A 20,922-nucleotide genomic window follows, 5' to 3' on the forward strand; every position below is an offset into this window, starting at 1 on the left:
TTGTGAGCCAAACCACAGCATGGAGTCTGAAGAGATGAGGATTGCACCATGGAAGGAAGAGGGAGACCACAACAGTTCCAGTTAAAGTTAGCTCATGCTTTTGGAGAACGTCAACCTCACGTTTGATTGTTGGGACTTGGTATTATAAAAGAAGACAACTAGTTTGTGGCAATAATGAACAGCTTTATTTACTTATTAATTCTACTGAGAGCTGTGAAGAACCCTTTTTCTGTGAATGTAGTTTCTAGCTTATCAGCTGCCTGTCTATCTTGAGCTCATCAAGGTTGCAGGCTGCCTTATTCTGTCACTTGCCCTCATGAACAAAGCTACTGTCAATGCAGTGCAATACCACTGTAGGATAAATGTTTCACCTTCATAAGGTGTTTAGGAGATGTCCTTAGGTGTTCTGAGTTTGAGTTTCATGTTAAAATAGGGCTTGGAAAATGTATGTGTTTATGGCAAAAACACTTGTACCTTTTGAGGAAAATGAACTAAAATCTCAGCTTTCATCATCCTCATGAGCTTTGCTCTCAGGACTTCTTGTAGTCCTGCTGAAAGCAGAATGGACCTTCAATCATGTGGATGGAAAGCCCTTACTAGAATACCTGAGACAGTAGCTAGCTCCCTGATAACATATCTGTAGACGTACACTCAAATATATTAATGTATGTGATCTGGAGAAGTTATTTAATGTTTAAGTGAATCAGTGGGTTGAGGTATGGAATCTGAGACATCTGAGCAGTTCTGGTTCTCTTTAATAAGATGAAGGACATTTTAAATTGAGCTGTATCTCAGTAGAGGGATTCCTATTAGTAGGAGTTAACCAGTAGGCCAAGTATCTGGTACTGATGGCCATCGAAGGTGAAACATTGGAATAGATGGAGTGTGAATCTGACACAGAATGCTCCTTCTTTATATGTGCCAATTAAAACTATCATTAATAATTACTTGGGTATTATAGGAGTGGCAGTTCAAATAACACCTTGCAGAAACCTCATCTGTTATCTGAATTAATGCAAAGATGGTCCTTGTGTCAGGGAGTATGAAGTCTGGTTCTAAAATGAGAAACAGACTGGAGAGTAAAGAAGTCGTAGAAAAGGTCAAGCTGAACCAGTTCAATACTGTCCAGTTCAGACAAAGTGTGGTTCGTTCTTTATTTTCATGAAGGTGTTGAAATTCTTGTGATGAGTGTCACAGATGCATTAAACTGAGTGGCCTGTATAAAGGGTACAGCATAAGGCACTTAGTGATTGAATTCCTGTAAGGAAATACTGTATATGAGAAGACTATGGCAAATATTGCTTTATTCAGCTTCTGGAGTCCTATGCAAGAAGGAAGGAGATCCTGACAAGTGTAAGCAGGAAATTCCAGAAATCTGCTTCGAGACATCAGTGACTGAAGTTCTGAAAAATATTCTAAGTAAGTTTCCTTAATAGAAATTAATTCTGGATTTTCTAATATTTGCTTAGCCCTCTTTCTGAAGTACATTTTTTTTAGCTGCCTTCTCAGAAGAAGTGATATTAAAAAAAATCCAGAATTTAAAGTTACAAGATGCATTGCTCTAGAGATTCAGGCAAATAAAAAATGGTGCTTATTAAACTGAAGCTGTTTGGAAACGCTTTTTTCTTTTTTTTTTTTTTAAACATTAGTAATGAGGTCTGTTAAATGTAAACCAGCAACAAAAGGAAAAAATTAGTGGAAAAATCTGCCAAGTGAGGCTTTCCTAAGGAAAGTGTTTCTAGTTGATCCAATTTTTTTTTTCTGTGACTTGCTTTCTGCTTCTCTGTGAAGGTTTCTGTTAAAGAGCTAGCTCTGGAACTGGAAGGGCAGCAGGTATTTCAAAGCCTGGATTGCCACTTGAAAATTTTGGAAATTGGATCTGCAGTTGAAATCTAAGGATCGTAGACATTCTAAGTCATAAGACGCTTTACTAGCAATATGATGCTACAATACTATAATACATTTGCTCTCAAATTAGATAGACTTATGCCTGTGGTCTGCATTTGTTGGTTTGAAGAGCTTCCTGTGTCGTCTTTCTGAGACTAAAGGCCAGGAATGATCCCATATTTCCATGTATAAGCCACTTTGTTTTAACTGTGGCATATGTATGATTAGGTATTGATGCCTGAGTGTCATACTCAACTGAAGACAAATGAAAACCTGCCACATTGCAGATGTCTGTCAATTTTAGGGAAATAATAAGCTGTAGGGAAGATCTTCTGAAAGGAGGTTTCTTTTTCACCCTGCCTACCTTAGGCATTCAGTTAGGTGGCTAGGCTGAAGTTCTGGAAAAAAATAATGTGTAAGGGCCTGTTGGTTCATAAGGTGCAAACCTAGGAGCTTTTGATTATATTAGGTCCTGTGTATATCCCTGTAGCATCTCCTGTGAGCAGTTGCATACCCTTTGTAGGGAATTTTGTCCACAGAAACAGCAGTAGGCTTGGAGAATAAATAGACAATGCAGAAGAAAATCTGAGAGAAGCTATTTTTCCACTGCCTGCAAACGTTTGTTAGCTTGCAGTTGTCGTCTTCCCCCAGTGACATCAGAGAAGATGCCGTTTAATAACGTGGCCCTTCTACCTAGAGGCGTTGTTCTCCTTTAGCTCAGCAAGGCTCCCTTCGCTCCTTGAAGTAGCATAGACAGATTGATAGTTGTTCCTAAGTTATAAATGTTTAACAACTCAAAATGAGACTGAAGAAAAAGTAAATAAGGAAGGCCATAGGAAGGAAAAAAAAGGCCTGTTTGTCTTTTCAGTGACTGGAATTTAATTAAGTATTGGTAGGATGTGGTGTGTGACCTGGGGGAGATGGATCAGTTGATGGATGACCTTGTAATGGTTTCTGGATCCTCATAGCTGTGCTTTAGAAAGAATTGCAGAGGAAAAAAAGTAGAAATGAGCATATAAAAGAGCAGAAGAGAGGAGAAAAGAACAAGAAGCAAGATGAAATAGGGAGGAAAAAAATGAGGAGAGAGGCAACAGGATGAAGGCTGGGAATTAAGACCAGCTAAGGATATGTGCCATTAGGCTGTGCTGAGACGGAGCATGGGAGCAGAGGAGTCAGGAAAAAGAAGGAGGGGAGGAAACAAACAAACAAAAAAAAAACAACAACAAAAGGAAGCAAAAGCACCAGAGTGGGAGGAGAGGTCACTTCACTTGGCATTAAACCAGCTGAGCAGCTGTTATTTCCCTGGCATCCCCATCCAGGAGGAATGGGGAGAGGGCTGGGGGCAGCCGTAGGTGGCTGGACCCGAGGAGGCAGAGGGGTGGCTGAAGGGAGTGGGAGGTCTGGGGGCCCCGAGCACCGCAGGTGTCCCGCAGGGGCCTAGGACAGGCCTGCCACCGGGGTGGTGGGGTTGCCATGGAAACGCGGGGCCTGGCAGATCGACTCGGAGTAGCAACAGGCCAGCGCGGCAGCCTAAGTAGGATTTATAGCACATTATAGTGTGAAAAACAGGAGAAAATTACTGTAAAGGCAGGAATTATAGCACAACAGAACATATCAGCTCCGAGATCCATCTTGCTAATTAAAACAGCATACTCTGTGGTGGAGCACACGATAAGCCTGTTAGCCTAAATGGGAAGATGTTATCGATGCTTCATTATAAAGTTTATTGTCTTTAAAGTAACTATGGAGGAGGGGCAGGGATGTGTGGAACCTGACTAACCAATGCCACTCACTGTCTGCTTAGGGTACTTAATAAATATCCATTCGGTGTCAGGTCTTAAATCTGGAAGGCTTTTGCTTCTTGACTTTTTTTTTTCCCCAAATGCGAGTCAATTTGCATATGTTTGTGGGGTAAATAAGGAGTCGAAGGGCAGGGGGAGAGTGGTGGGGCTGTGAGCGGGATGGCTGTGCTATGCAAGTTTTAGTGTCTCTTACCAAATTCACAGAGCATGGCACCTGTGTTCCAGAAAGAGGCCTTAATTTTGTATGGATCTTGTATCTCTTTGCCAAGACTCTCAAATCCAGTAACATCCCTGGTGAGATTTGTAGGGACCGATTCAAGGTCACCAAGTAAATCAATACCAGGGTTGCAAATTACTGTGTGTTCAGAAAAAGAGTTGTGGCTAATGCCTGTCAAGTACTTAGGAGAATTCTTCTTCTTCCTTAAAACTGTTGTATCTCCCGTATCCTTTCTTCAGCTTTATCCCAGTGGTAATCAAGCAACCACTACTTGAGCTTAGGCTGCATTAGTCCTAATTGGCTTGACAATTCCTGTGTAATAGCACACATGTAGAAGGTCGGAGTGAACACTGTTGTAAAAGTAGCAGCTGGTGCAATCTAATCCATGTAGTGGATGATAATGTGCTGAACAGGAGATGAAGAGCCCTAGGACGCTTCTTTTCAATGAAGTAATTAATATTCCTGTTTGAATATTAGAATACTATTTAAGGGGGAAAAGGAAAACAAAAAAAAACACTGAAGCTCTGTTGTTAACACGTTGACTAGCGTGTTGGAAGTGCTTTCATTTTACAGAATCCAAGGCAGTGTATTTTATGATGTGGCTTTTAGGCACTTTAGCACATTCCAATATCACAGCAGTGTTTAAAAATAACTCACACTTACCAGCTTTGAATCCTTAACTGCAATGAGTTTCTGCCTCCTTTGTTGCTTCTTACGTATTTCTTTACATCTTAGTGCCCAATGTTTCCCTAAGAGGAAGGCTATAAAGGGATTGGCATTGGCAGACCAAGCACCTGTAATGAGGTAAGTGATAAAATTGTGATGGTGACTCATAGCAAAGAAGTCTAGCAGCCTATCTGGCACACGCATCTAACACCCGAAGCCCTCCTACTTATTCCCCTTCAGCTGAGAGGAGAGGTCTTGCAGGTAGAGGACTATTCCTAGCTGGACACAAGCAATGGGGTGGGAAGTTACCAGCTGGTTATTCTTTACTTTGCTGCATCTTGCCCAGGTCTGAGGTACTCTGTGGCTTTTGAAGGCTGTTAGGGTTTGTCTGCTCTGCCCTTCTTCCCCATTGCATTTCTTGTGCACTGCTCCTCAGGCACTTGATACACTTCAAGGAGCAGCATCAGGAATGGGTTTCAAGCTTTTTGTGTCAAGAGATCTCATAGCACTTAAAGCTCTGAGTTGCTAAACCTGGTTAATTTCCAGCAGTCACTTCATTTATTGCCTGTGATAGGTGCAGTAAGGGAGTTGAAAAATTTTACAAGAATTCCAAGAGGAATAGTCATGACCACCAGATTGCATGGATCATTGTCAGATCGTTCAGAATTGGCTGAGGAGTTCCAAGATCAGCTGAAACATGAAACGCATGCAAAGCATCTGAACCTGAAGTTGAAACTTGTGAAAAATCAGTTCATGGGACGTAACCAAACCCAAGGAAAGTTCTAGCACATGACTTGTCAATACTTAATTTATGTCCACTAATATGCTAAGGAACTATAACTTGATAACTCCTCAGTGAAATACCAATTCTTTGTCTTACTACCCATTTCAACATTTCTTTAGAAGCTGCTAACAGATCTTAATTTCATACTTGAGATGTATTTCTCTTGCCAGCTGCCGAAATGGGAATACATTCCCTAATGAAGTTTGAGGTGCCTGTGATTATTATTTGAACAATTTCAGCTTGTGGCTATTGCAGAACATGCTGTGTAAATCTTTGTGATGGTGTGGATTTTTCTACCTGTGGCTTCTGCCAGTAATGCGGCAGTTAAGCTTTCTGGCTCTGCTTTCCCTAACAGCATGTTTTTCTGAAGTTAAAGCTCAGATGTAATCTAAAAATACTGTATACAGTCAGTCTGAAACAGTGGGAGCTGTGATTGTTAGGGCAGATCCGATGCACTGAGTAAGGGTGTATTTTGTTATATTACCTTTCACTGAGACAAAATGCTTTTTGTGGAGAATGGTAATTCTAATAAGGCAGTCATAGCATTTGTGTCTGGGCTGAGAGTACCTTTCTCCCAGGTAAACCACTTTGGGGGCAGGAAAGAAAAGAAATGCAATCTTGGTAGGCTGAAGTGGGTTGAATAACAGCTGAAGATGCGAGTTGGAAAGCAAAAATTACCTACTGAACTTATGTATTCTAACACTAGATTGAGTTTTTTGAGGCATCTGATGAGTCACTGTTGAACTTTAATCATTATTTGATTTTTATTTTATTTTTTTAAAGTTCAAAGGGGGGGGTGGTATTCCAAATAAACCGTCTCCTATTTTACTCTTCAGGACTTTGGCTTAGTACCTACTTTTGTGTCCGTATAGAAACAAGTCTATATAGAGAATTGTAATCTCAATATTTGTAGTCAACTTTTTTGGATTTTTTTTAATGTTAAAAAAGAGGGGAGGGATATGTAGTAATTATATTTTTGGTGTCTATCACTTTCTGATGTCTTGTGATCTGCGATCAATTGGTGATCCACATGCTGAGTTATGTTAGCATGTAGCCGGTCACTTTTCTCTGCAAGAATAATGTGACTTTTTGCATGGGATTAAAAATACTTAATAAATCATTAAACATTCATCAGTTGTTCGCTATTGTCCCTTTAAGTATTGGTTAATGTGTAGATTTTGGTACCAGTGCCAGATCAAACGCTCCCACTTCAGGCCTTTGCTTTTGCCTGGAGGATGTTGACCCTATTGTGCAAGTTCACATTGTGAACCAGTAGAATGAACTGATCCAGCTGAAAACTAAATGAAGAAAACAGCTTCTTGGTTTGGTTCACTCCAAGTAGCTGCATCAGCACAATGGAGACAGAAACAGGGGCAAGGATGTAAACCCTCACCCCTGTCAAAGGGGATGGAAGCAGATATCTTGCAGGTAGATTGTGTTAGGCATTAATGCTGCTGTGGCTTTAATACTTGTCTCAGCTGTATGCTCCTGCTATTCGCAGGGTCTGTAGCAAATAATCCTGTTCTTGTGCAGAGAGCCCGATTGAATAGTTCTCTTCCTATCAGAATATTTTCCAAGGTTACTGTGTGTATGAAGTCATTTTCCATCTAGATATTGATTAATCTACAAGTAGGCTGCTTAGAGATGGATGGATAAAGCAAACAGCTGAAATAACTGAATTCTAATTTCCTTAATCTTTCTTCGAGTCTTAGTGTCTGAGCAGTTTTTGTTATCAGTCATAGTCACTGTAACTGCTTGAAAGTTTGATCCATTGCCTTCATGAGAGCTTTCCTCGGTATAGTACAGAGGAGAGCCCTGAGGATTTTGCCTGAAGGAGTATGAGCTGGCAAGACAATCTCACAACCTGCAGCCTGTGGGGTGTGCTTTGCGTTCGGGCAGCAGCTTGTGAAAGCATATGCAGCATCAGCAGAGATCTTCTTAAAAACAAACAAACCACAGCCTCTTAGTGAATCATCGAACCCATTGCATGGACTTTTCACACTTAATAGTTTTTTCCACGAGGCATTAAACACACCGAAGTACTGTTTCTCTGGGTGCTTTGGCCATGACTTTCTCTTAGTGCTTTAGGTGGTCCTTTTACAACTATAATTATTTCTAAAGGACTTTCTGTTCAGGTTTCTAGTAAATTCAGAAGATCAGAGCATGACCTCTCTTTGGGAAGGGCAGGCAGGTGCTGCTGAAGAGAGTATTTTCATGGTCTATTGCAGTAACTGAGTGGGAGAATGCGTCTGCGTGTTCCTAAAATTTCATCCTTTATTTGCCTCTCTCTGTGTCTAAAAAAAAACCCACAACCCTACGTTTATCTTATTGTCTTTCCTGTCCTACCTTCTTTTTCCACCCTCAGCTCTTCACTGTCGTCTTTATGTGCTTTTGCTATTGTTTATTGCTCTTTCTGTACCCTGTTCTCCTCCGGGAGCAAAGCTGTTCCAAAGCTGATACACTTGGCTGGCCCTGCTAACTACTTGCTGCAGCCAGTGTGAGGCATTGGTGCTGCCACTGAGTGGTACCATTTGGATGAGTATACTTATTTTCCTTTGGCACTTGTCTTGAGAACATGTCATTGTGATGTCCTGGGGCAGCACCATAGCACGAGGCGGATGGTGCTTCATTAACAGTAGTATTAATTTCCACTAATGAAGGCTGTAACAGAGTAATTTGAAAAGGAGATGGGGACGCAAAAAGAATTAAGGTGCCATGTTTCATTTTGTCACCAGCACCTTGCATGTGTGCTTCCGGTGTGGAAGGAAGAAGGAAGGCATTTCCAGATTTAGATTTCTACTATGAAAACTTGGAGAAACATGTTCTGATCAGCATCCTTGCTGTTTTGGGCACTTTATTTTTTTGAGCAGAAGCATCATTAACTGTGTAGGTTTGGAACATCAGTTAAGTGCTGGTGACATGAATGCCAATGCGATGAAGGAAATGGGAACACTGCAACAATGTGGTAAAATTATAGCATTTTTCTAAGTCTTTTATGCCATGTGATAAATTATATAAAAGCTATTATTTTCTTTAACAAAGTTGCATGGGATGGTAAAAAGAAAGCTCTGGAAACCATGGGTGGTCTTTTCCATGCAAAAGCAAGATGCTCTATATTGCAAATAGCCTTCCATATTAGATCCTAGTTTAGCGTACACTGAGGATGCTCTTCAAAATGTGATGTGAACTGGATTCATTTGGTTTGCGTGTAACATAGGCAAAGTGACAGCAAGCACTTGTCTGTTCATTTTGCTATCCCAAAAGTAGATAATAAAGTTTGTTTAGTTAAGTCCTTTTACTGCCATATAACACCTCTAAATATTTTCAGGAAGGCAAGATCTGAACTGCTGGGTGTAATACAGCAGCACTTTGTGAGGAGGAAATTGGAATGCCTTCCCTCTGGAACGTGGTAATTGTTATTTATGTGTATGTACGTTGTTGGTGCAGGGTCACGTTTGAAATCAATTGAAATCACAGGAAATGCAGAAGTCTCAGGTGATTAAATCTGTTTTGTGTAGCTTTCACATTATGTATTTGGAGAAAAACAAGTCTGTTAAATTATGTTTGGGGAGAGTAAATGGGAAATAATCCATAATGTACTTTTTATTCTATTGAGTTAAAGCAGCTGTGATAACTTTAGTGGTTCCCACTCTTAAGGTACAATTTGAAAATCACTAAGAAGTCTGTACACTTCTGTTGGTTTTTTTTTTTTTATTTTTTAAAAGCACTAACTGCAAAAATATGCATATTGTTAATAGCAGCTTTAGATCGGAATCTGCTATTTGAATCAGGGTTGATGCCTCTCCCTATTTTACACACTTTTTTCATTATTCTGCATTATCTTAAAGGCCTTCTGTTTGCATGGTTTTTTCTTTAAGAATATATATATTTCTAAACAGGAAGTAGGTATTTATTATTTACATATGTTAGTATCACCTGTCTAGGCCTGGACTGTGTCTGGAGGAAGAGATGCTTTCTTCCTAAAGGGCATTGCATTGAAATGTTGACTCAGTAGTTGGTGCTCATGTTTTGAGCTGATGTCCCGTTGACCATATGTTTGGAGAATAAAGAATGTAGGGAGGGTAGAACAAAAGAATGGAATAGATTTGTAATATTCATGTGCTTTTTGGGATATACACGCTATGCCAGAAATTTGGCTCTTCATCTTCTTTTTCATTTTGTCCAAGAATAATGTACAGATAATGACTTCACCCACAGACCACACCATGGGGAGTTGTGAGGCTTTCTTTGCTGGTATTTTGGTTAAATTGCTGAGAACTGTGAAGGGTGACTTGACAAGCTGAATGTCTTAAGGAGTCAGGTTATGTGATTCACGTGGATTAGTCTCTGATCTTTAACATGATTTCATGGGGTGGCAGGTAAGATGTTTTAATCACTTTTTTTTTTTTGAAATGTAGATTTCATTCAGCTGTTCATGCCAGTGTGGGTATAAATGAAGATAATATAAGAACAAATACGTGACAAGAAGTACTCTGTCCACACAGGATCAGGGATCAAATTATGCTGTTCTTACGATGTGGAATGAGAGAGCAAACTTAGAATGGCAGCCCCATGAGCTCCCAAATGAACAGTCAAAATCAGCGTCTTGAGTGGAGAGAGGTATAAAGCACGTCCTTCCACACCAACAGATTTCCCCATTTAGGCCAGATGTGATAAACTACCTGACAACTTCCTTTGTCTGGGTAAACCTTTAACCTCTAAAGTTGAGGCACGGTGAAGTGGTGCCTTTGGAAGAAGTAAGCTTATTGCTTTCTTTCCACTTGACTAGGCAGTACACTTGTGCTGGTCAACTGTATTCAGCAGTAGGTGAGAGTCCTCTGCAATAGGACGGGGAAAATTTGTGTAACCCCAACCTGTTTCTCTTCCACTCCCTGAAATTCCATTGGTACCTCTTCACAGTTATGCTATTGCTGAATTTATATGTATCCATTTTTGCTTGTTTCAGAAGTTGTATTCATATCTAAAGGTCAACTAAATTCATAAACTCAGGGCTAAGAAAAGAAGTGGACAGAACCAAGTAGGCTTACAAATGCACAACAACTTATTGCAGCCTGTTATGAGGTGATCCAAAGGTTGTTAACTAGCGTGGATACACTTGTTTTTAATATTTAGTGTGGCTGATATTGTTCTGGTGAATGCCCTTAAAAGCAGAAATAACACTGCCAGCTGTGCAGAGTAGTGCCCTATTTCCAGCAGCGCTGTTTGGAATACTTATAGGATTCCTTGTAAAATTCATGATAAGTGGCAAACTGAATCTAGCACTAGTTTGCATCAGATAGAGAAAGGAGAAATAGTTGCTATAGATATTATAGGCTTACACCTAGGAGACCTAAATAAATAGTACACAGAATTTCTTTTAACCTCTATCAAGGTAATTTGGAAATCAACCTAAACAGGAATATATCCCACCAGGCTTACTATTTGGTTTTTGTAGCAACTTGTTCAGTGGTTTCTTCTGTTAAATAATGAGTTGCTGTTGGACTCCTGGAAATAAGGAGTTGAGATCCTCCATGCATAGAAAATAAGTTGTTGGGACTAGACTGAAGAAGCAGTAAATACAAACCAAAGGCATTCAGCAAGCACCAAACATATTCCACTTGCAAGCTGCAGGTGTTCAGCAGCATGTCATCTGTGTATCAAGTAGTCTTAACATATTCATTGGGTGATACATATTGATTAGGAAGCTGCTTATTTGCCAGCACGGTGACATGTGCATCTCAGTAAGAACCCTCAGAAGGTTCAGTCCCATTCTAATTTTCACCAATGTGAAAGTAGCGTGACTTTGAATTTAGCAGTGGTACTCCAAAATGACCATGTACAGAAATGCTTTTTTTTTCCATCGGTAAAATGGACAACATATCCTCTAAGTTCCTTTGATGTGTCTGATCGTTGTGATTAAACTATGCTTTACCTCACCGCATCAGGTGGCTGTGCCTGATATCCTTAGCACTGACAGAATGAAACTTATATTGTGTGTGACTTGTTGATGTACAGTGCCTTACAGACATGCGTGTGACATCTTCTTTTTCACGTGATGCACCTCAACTTCTCAGTGCGGTGCTGTAGGTATTTAGGGAAGTAGTCTTTTTTTTTAACTGCAGTAACTTAATCGACCAATCACAAAAACCCTCAAAATCCATCACAGTGTCCATTCAGTTTATCCCTAAGCTTCCATTCAATGACAAGACTTTTCAGTTGCTCTTGACCAATCTAATCCATAGTCCTGAGTGAAACCTCATCTCACCTGTCAAAGAGTACAGTTTGAGTTGTTGCCTCAACTCTTCGCTAATGTTAGCGTAGCAACCACATAACCACCAAGTGATTATATGAAGGTGCTTTATTCAGCGCTGGAAGCCGGGGCAGGTGCCCAAATCTGGCTTCAAGTCCCGTTACTTCCCAGCCGTTATTTATACATACAATATTGCGGCAGGTATACATATTCATTACAGGTTGCAACATCAGCCTCGCTTTTCATTCTAATTAGCTCCCCTCCCCTTTGCACATGCGTGGCGCACTCTGGTGGTCGTCCAGGTGGTCGTCCAGATGAAGTAAGGAGTCTTCCTCTCCGCTGAACTCTTTCACCTTTCTCACTCGACGCATGCTCCCTCCGCTCCTTGGTTCTGCTTCAACTCATTTCATCATCTCCAGGCCCTTATCCAAGGTCAGGTTGTACCTATTCCCTCCCAGGGTTCCCCTTCAACGATTCCTTTAAATGTTCAGTGTACTCCCTAGGTTTCCAGCATACATAGATTACTTGATAATGTAAGTACATTTAATAATATTTAATTATACCGTATGATCCATCACCTGAGAAACATTAATAGAACATCCATTCGATTCTCCCCAACACTAACATTTCCCCCCTTTGAAAATACTTCACTCATACCAAGAGCAAGTATTTTCATTACTATTAGGTTGAATCAGGTTAGTAGAGGTTAGTGAGTATAACTTGATATAGAGATTAGTAAGTATAATCTTAACGCATCTTCGTTAGTCTACTATCTTATTGATTCCTCTATGCCTGCTTGTTAACGCTAGTACTATAGGATGGGGGTGGAGTAAGTGGGATAGGGTGTTCTGGGTGATTCCCAGTAACCTACTAACCTCCTTAACCACATTGGCAATGAAATGTGGTCCCCTGTCTGAAGAAATACCCAATGGTACACCAAATCTAGGGATTATTTCCTGTAGTAACCATTTTACCGTTTCCTTTGCTTGGTTGGTGCGACAGGGAAGGGCCTCCGGCCATCCTGAAAAAGTATCAACCCCTACCAATCGGTATTTATAACCTCTTGCTTTAGGCAGCTCCACGAAGTCTATTTGCCAGTAATCTCCAGGCTCTATCCCAGCTCTAGTTCTTCCTATCTCAGCATGTTTCCTTGCTACCGGATTATTCTTTAAGCAAAGCTCACATTTTGACATTACTGACTTTGCCATTGTTAACATGTGTACCGAGATGACACCTCGTTTCAAATAGGTCACCATTGCTCCTGCACCCCAGTGACATTCATTATGTTTTATTTGTAAGATTTCTCGCATTACTATAGGAGGCACTATAAGTTGTCCTGTCGTAGTCACATACCATCCCTCAGGATTCTTCTGGGCCTTCATCAAATTTGCAAGTCTCTCATCTTCTGCTGAATACTTTGGGTCTTTAGGTAATTTAAAACAAGAGAGGCCTACCTTTGATGGAATTAGAGCCATTACTTTCCATACTTCACGCGCAACCTTCCAGGCCGTCAAATCTGCCAGTCTGTTACCTTCTGCAATCTCTGACACCCCTCCTTGATGGGCTTTACAATGCATTATGGCCACCTGTTGGGGTTTCTGTACAGCTGTTATTAATTTCAATATTTCTTCCTGATATTTTATATTAGTCCCTTGTGAGGATAGCATTCCCCTTTCTTTCCATAATGCCCCATGTACGTGGACTACTCCGAATGCATATTTTGAATCTGTCCAAATATTCACATTCTTACCCTCGCTTAGTTCCAGGGCTCGCGTCAGGGCGACTATTTCTGCTCGTTGGGCTGAAGTTCCCGGAGGTAGGGAATTTGCCTCAATCACTACCTTTGATGTAGTTACTGCGTATCCTGCATAACGAGTCCCATTTTCCACGAAGCTGCTTCCATCCGTGAAAAGTTCCCAATCTGGTCTCTCCAGAGGCTGATCTTTTAAGTCTGTTCTGCTGGCATAGGTATGTTCAATGATCTCCACGCAATCATGACTGAGGTCTCCTTCCTCCGCAGTTGTTCCTAGAAATACTGCTGGGTTCAATAGGTTAGTAGTTCTTAAGATTACATCATCTTGCTCAGTTAATATAGCTTGATATTTCATCATTCGTCTGGGCGATAGCCAATGGCCCCCCTTTTGCTCCAATACCGTAGTCACCATATGTGGCACGAACACTTCAATTTGTTTCCCTAATGTGAGCTTCCTGGCTTCCTGTATTAAAAGGACTGTGGCTGCCACGGCCCTTAAACACGAGGGCCATCCGGCGCTTACCGCATCCAATTGTTTAGAAAAATACCCCACAGGTCTTTTCCAGCTCCCAAGTCGCTGGGTCAGTACTCCTAATGCCAATCGTTGTCTCTCATGCACAAACAGCTGAAAGTCCTTTGATAAGTCCGGCAAGCCCAAGGCAGGCGCCTTTATCAGGGCTTCTTTTAATTTCTTAAAGGCCTCTTGTTGTGGCTTTCCCCAGGTAAATGTACAGGCCTTTTGGGTTTCATAGAGGGGCTTTGCTATGAGTCCATAGTCCATTACCCACAGTCTACACCACCCGGCCATACCTAGGAAAGCCCGTAGTTCGTGCAGATTTCGCGGCTCGGGGATTTCACAAATAGCTTGTATTCGGTTAACTCCCAATTTTCTTTGTCCTTGAGAAATTTCACATCCCAAATAAATTACTGTTGTGCACGCGATTTGTGCCTTTTGTTTAGAAACCTTGTACCCATTTAGTCCCAATTGATTCAAAATATCAACAGTTACCTGAATACATTCTGACTCTCCTTTGGTAGCTATTAATATATCGTCCACATATTGTAACAGCAGGTATCGATCCTTTGGTACCTGAATTTGTCCTTGGTTAATCCAATCTTCTATTTCTTTAGCTAGTTGACTGCCGAAGAGGGTCGGGCTATTCTTGAATCCTTGAGGCAATCTTGTCCAGGTCAGTTGCATCTTTCGTCCGTTCCGTGGACTTTCCCATTCAAAAGCAAAAAGTTTTCTACTATCCTTGTCAATGGGTATGCAGAAGAAGGCATCTTTTAAATCAATTACAGTAAACCACTTATATTTTTCTTTTACAGATGTTAACAATGTATAAGGATTAGCCACCACTGGGTGAATATCTTTTGTTATTTCGTTTATTGCCCTAAGGTCCTGCACTAGCCTGTATTCCCCATTAGGTTTCTTTACTGGGAAAATTGGGGTATTATATTCAGATTTGCATTCCTCCAGAATGTGGTAGCTAAGAAATTTATCTATAATCTTTACTATCCCTAGCCTAGCTTCTAGCTTCAATGGGTACTGTTTAATCCATACCGGTCGGGCCCCTTCCTTAAGTTCAATTTTTACTGGCTGGGCTACTTTTGATTTTCCAGGCACGTCCGTTTCCCAAATTGCAGGCATTACTGCATTTTCTACCTCTTTTGGGATATGAGGAACAACCTTCTCTTTAATCATTAATATTTGTCCCACTTTTGATTCCGGGATTCTCATAATCAATTCTCCATCTTCAAACATTATAGTTTAGTTAGCAAATCCCGTCCCAAAAGAGGAATAGGGCATTCTGGTACATATAAAAATTCATGCGTAATTTCTTTACCTCCAAACTGTAAATCAAGGGGTTGTAAGAACGGCCGTATTTCCTCCTTCCCGGTGGCACCTACAATAGTAGTTTTCCTTTCCCCTATCTTACCACTTAATCTATTGAGTACTGAATATGTGGCCCCTGTATCAATCAAAAATTTTACTTCCTTATTTCCTATTTGAATTTTTACCAAGGGCTCTTTAGTTTCTTTCAATCTCTCTAAAAAGGCGGAAGGTGATTCCGCTTTTTCTTGCCTGACATTATACAATTTTGACCAATTTATGGTCCGGGGCATGGCATTCTGTACCCCGACTTGTACCCAATCTTGATATCTCTTCAGCCTCCTTATTCCATCCCCTGTGTTATAATCCCATTGGGGATCCTCAGTGGGGAAGTTTTGATCTAGATTTCCAAGCACTAATCCATTTCATATATCTTCTCGGGCTCTCTCTCTGGCTGCCCGCAATACCATGTAATCCATCAAAGTATCCAGGATCACCTGGAGATCATCCCAATCGGGATTTTGGGTTTTAATTATCATTTTCATTATCCTAGCTACTTTATCTGGGTTTTCCCTGTAGGTGCCGGCTGCTTGCTTCCATATCATTAAATCCCCAGCTGAAAAAGGCACCTTGACATATACCGGTCCTTCTGTCCCCACTCCTTGCCTGAGGGGAGCGATTATTTTCCCTCCCTGTTCATTTATAGTTTCTCCTGCCCTTCGCTGTTGCCGGGTCCTATGTGACACGGGGAGACTAAAATCGGGGATTCTCCATCACTACTGCTATCTTCCTTTTCTCTTTTCCCTCCCTGTCCTGGCTCTTCCGGCGGAGCCGACGGCGCAACTTCCAGATCAATATTTCCATTATTATATTATTATATTATATTATTATATACATTATTATATTATTATATTATATTATTTCCCATAATACTTATTATTCTCTATTGCCTGATGCTGTATACAGCGTCCCTCCTTAGTACATGCACAACAACGTTCCTCAGTTGAAACTTCAAGCACCATTATTCCACAAGCATGCTGCCATTCAGGCTTTCGGCGCAAATAAAAGAATAATTCCACATACGGCAGTTCATCATATTTTCCTTCCCGCTTACAAAATAGCATCAATTGTAAAATTGTATTATATTGCAATGTCCCATTCTCAGGCCAAGTTTCTTGGTCCTCTAGTTTATACTGTGGCCACCAAATGTTACAATAATCAATCAGCTTTCCTTTCCGCATTTCTTGACCAAAACCTCCCTCTTTCCAGTGTGCTAGCAAACACCCCAGCGGGGATGTCCGCGGGATAGGTACATCTTTTCCCAGAATTTCTTTAATCTTTTTCATTTTGAGCTTATAATACGGACCCAAAAGCTGCCGGAGCAGCAATACACTCTCCCGGAAGCTGCCGGAGCAGCAACACACTCTCCCGAAAGCTGCCGGAGCAACAACACACTCTCCCGAAAGCTGCTGGAGCAACAACACACTCTCCCGAAAGCTGCCGGAGCAACAACACACTCTCCCGAAAGCTGCAGCAACACACTCTCCCGAAAGCTGCAGCAACACACTCTCCCGAAAGCTGCCGGAGCAACAACACACTCTCCCGAAAGCTGCTGGAGCAACAACACACTCTCCCGAAAGCTGCTGGAGCAACAACACACTCTCCCGAAAGCTGCTGGAGCAACAACACACTCTCCCGAAAGCTGCAGCAACACACTCTCCCGAAAGCTGCTGGAGCAGCAACACACTCTCCCGAAAGCTGCCGGAGCAGCAACACACTCTCCCGAAAGCTGCCGGAGCAGCAACACACTCTCCCGAAAGCTGCCGGAGCAGCAACAGCACACTTTCCAGAAGCTGCCGGAGCAGCAGTGTGCTTTCCCAAAAGCTGCCGGAGCAGCAGCGTGCTTTTCGCAAAAAGCTGCCGGAGCAGCAGCAGCACGCTTTCTACATACCAATAATACCTGGTGCTGACCCTTCAGCACAAACCAATACAGTTACCAATGCCGAACCTGCAGAGCTTTCGCTCTGTCTAACGGACGGCGCCTAGGCTTACCCCGGGAGCTCCCTGCCCAACCGAGCGTGGCTTTCGCCGCGTCTGACCGGCAGGCTTTCCCAACCAAATCGGTACCGAATACCCAAAGTTAAAAGCACCTTTGCTTACCACTCCAGTGGTACGTCGTGAGCAGCGGAGGTCGGTCGTGGTCGACTGCTCCCCGAGAATCCCTCGGTGCCGGCTGGAGCGAAACCGAGACACGATCCGCCTCAGCAGTGCCCACGCTGTCCCATCTGGGTCGCCAAAATGTTAGCGTAGCAACCACATAACCACCAAGTGATTATATGAAGGTGCTTTATTCAGCGCTGGAAGCCGGGGCAGGTGCCCAAATCTGGCTTCAAGTCCCGTTACTTCCCAGCCGTTATTTATACATACAATATTGCGGCAGGTATACATATTCATTACAGGTTGCAACATCAGCCTCGCTTTTCATTCTAATTAGCTCCCCTCCCCTTTGCACATGCGTGGCGCACTCTGGTGGTCGTCCAGGTGGTCGTCCAGATGAAGTAAGGAGTCTTCCTCTCCGCTGAACTCTTTCACCTTTCTCACTCGACGCATGCTCCCTCCGCTCCTTGGTTCTGCTTCAACTCATTTCATCATCTCCAGGCCCTTATCCAAGGTCAGGTTGTACCTATTCCCTCCCAGGGTTCCCCTTCAACGATTCCTTTAAATGTTCAGTGTACTCCCTAGGTTTCCAGCATACATAGATTACTTGATAATGTAAGTACATTTAATAATATTTAATTATACCGTATGATCCATCACCTGAGAAACATTAATAGAACATCCATTCGATTCTCCCCAACACTAACACTAACATCTAAGAGAAGATAGGAGGAAGTCTCCAAACTTCAGTTCTTAAAGTGCCCTTCTCCCCAGGAAAGAGGGTAATTAGCTAAGAAGTAAAAACTGAGTAAGGATCGTAAGACTTATCCATAGTAGAATCATCCTCCTAATGCTGACTATATGTGGTTGTGTAACTATAGCATAATTTCTTTTCAATGTTTAAATATTAATTTCTGAGATGTCAAGTGACTTCAAGATTCCAAAGTATTATCCTTAATGCTGCTGGGAAGATCAAAGATTAGTTGCCATCTGCCTCTTGGCATTTTGTATGCTTCCTGATCAGGCAACAGTTTTGGTGTCTGCTGTTGGTAATTGAGTCACACTTGAAAAAGTGCCGTGTTTTATTTGTTGGCCATCATCAGACATCAGTGGGCTTGAAGTATGGCAGTACTAAAGATATGGTCTATGTCCCTAAAAAGAAAAAGTTTCATTTTTTTTTTTAAAGGTGAAATAAGGGTTGAAAAACTGTTGGGAATGTAAGGAGGCAGTAGTAGCACGTTTAATGGAGTAGATGAGAACATAAGGTAGGGCTTTGCATCAGCAGCCTTTGCAGGCTAAGGAATTCTGGAGCTGCTATTCTGAAATTCAGATTTATTAGTGACTTTATATGAAAGAAGACAAGACAGTCGTGAAGGGAGCTGGACACTGCTTTGTGTCTAGTCTGTGGATGAATGGAAGTTTTTCATTAGTTTTAATACAACATCTTTAATTCTTCATCTGTCTGTGTCCTGCTTTATAGAAGTAAGATGTCTTGTAGTTTTAGGCTGTGCAGTTTGGACCTCATCAGTATTTAGGTAGCTGCACAACATGTGGGTTCGCTTTTTGTGTGTGTGTGTTGTTGATTTTGTTTGTTTTCCCCTCTGGGTTTTCTCACAATAGGCAGTCTTGCGCTGGGAGGGGGCAGCTCCTTTTAGCTGCTGCTGCAAAGGAATTCACTAAGGTCTTGGCATTTGCACTCTGATGTTAGAGAGCAAGAAGAAAAGACTGGGAAAGCACCCAATCACTAAGACCTTTAGAATCAGGCTATATTTTCTGAGCAGCTGTCGATGGAGTGTGTGTAAGATTATTATTGTTTGCAGAAGCTTTATTGATCTTGGCTTTGAAGCCCAGAAATCTGTTTACAGCAGCCTATAACAATGTGCGGCTACTTCTTTTGCTGAAGGTTAGCACACTATGTTTGTTTAATTGAATTGAAATGGCTTTATGTTGTCTAAATGTCAGTGTTAATGAATTTTCAAGTGATTCTAGATTCTCCTAGTTGGATAAAAATATATAGATAGAAAGCAATATTTTATAGGGGGTGCTATCCACTTCATTAAAACAAGCTAAATGTAGATCTGAAGAGAAACACTTGCCTTTGACACATTTGACTATGGGAAGGTCCTTTGGGGTTTTCAAGTTTGTGGTTTTGGGTTTTGTTTTCTTCAGTTTGTGTTATGTATCGTTGTTTTTTTGGAAACAGTGTAAGGAAAGGAAGAAGTGCATTAAGTCAGAAGTGGAACCTTTGTAATATCCAATTCTTCTGGAAAATCACTTGGAAGATCCTCCCATAGTGAAATAGAAATCCTTCTATTTATATCTTCTCGAATGCAACGAGAGCTGGGAGCTTGCAGAAATGCTTGGCTGCAGTGAGTTCTTCAGTGGGCTGCTGTGGGCTTTTTCCCTTCTGGCTTTCTTGTTCTGAAACTAGCTCACTGAGCCTTCTGTCTAGGCTTATTGCATAGCTTTCTCTTTGCCCTGCTATTTGTCAGGTAAATGTAGTATGTGCTACTGAGTGTACAGTGAGCTTAACCCACAAACATTAATCTAGAAGTAGAGTTTACTTAAACGTATGTATGTGTGGGTCAAGATATTTGCTTTGCAGCCATGTTTTTCATCTAAATGTATTGACAGACTTTCTTAAGGAGACTTTAGTTTTGTCACAATCTAATTAATACACTCCTGTGTTTATAAAACTGTAATGGTCCAGGACACTGCTGTGCACCTGAAGAACAGGCTTTGCGGCACTCCCTTCCCCAAATACCTCAGCATGTGCTTGAGTGTATGTAATCTGTCATCTATCTATAAATGGATCAGGTCGTTGCAGAACTAAATGTTGCATAAACATAGCAGGAAAAAATTCTCTGTATAGTGTTATGCCTCCTGTACTCTACCCACAGTGAAGCAATTTTCTGTTACGGACTGCTTCCATTTCAGTGTCTCCTCCATATCCCCTCCTGTGGATACTGGGCAGTTACACAGAGTATAGACCAGTGACTGCAGCTCACAAGTGACCACTGACCGCTGCACCTGCCTCTCAAATTGTAGACTGCTTTCAGGTTCTGTGCCTCCACCCCAACAGGAGTCTCAGTGTACACCCCAACAGGTCTCAGTGTACAGGAGACCACAGAATTGTGGGCTAAAAGGGAATAAGGAGAAAATGGCCTCTGGATGTAGTGTAGCATACTTTAATATCTACAAGAAACTGAAATATATAGTACTGAGCCAACAAGTTTATCTTTTTCTGCCCAACACCATGAATGCTCACTAACTTTTTTTTTCTGAGAATTACCATGAATTTCCCACACCCATTTGTTGAGAGCTCACACAGCAGTGGTGTTCCCCAAGGAACATGAAGTTATACACATCATTGCTCTCTGTCAGGGCTTTCAATTCTCACAGTGCTCTTGAGAAAGTTTGTTTGTGAAACAGGTTCATCATCTATTAAATGTGATCACCAGGGAATGGTTGATGATATACAATTAAGAGAGAGCTGAACACAGAATATCCTGAGCAGCTGTATCCTTCTGGCTAAAATCTCCTATTAGCAGATGCTACTTAAAGGTGGGAGA

General features: G+C 41.6%; 1 protein-coding gene and 1 long non-coding RNA gene across 12 annotated transcripts in view; one reads left to right on the plus strand and one right to left on the minus strand.

Annotated features, from left to right (window-relative positions):
- NRXN3 (neurexin 3) overlaps positions 1-20,922 on the plus strand; it is a 993,270-nt gene that overhangs the window by 689,305 nt on the left and 283,043 nt on the right. The window lies entirely within an intron of this gene.
- LOC308195893 lies at positions 11,700-18,059 on the minus strand. Its single transcript, XR_013951907.1, has 2 exons — positions 17,354-18,059; positions 11,700-12,105 (listed from the first exon to the last, which is right to left on the minus strand). It is a non-coding gene; the product is annotated as an uncharacterized lncRNA (long non-coding RNA).

This window comes from Anser brachyrhynchus (assembly GCF_964034855.1).
Source record: "Anser brachyrhynchus genome assembly, chromosome: 5".
Classification (NCBI taxonomy): domain Eukaryota; kingdom Metazoa; phylum Chordata; class Aves; order Anseriformes; family Anatidae; genus Anser; species Anser brachyrhynchus.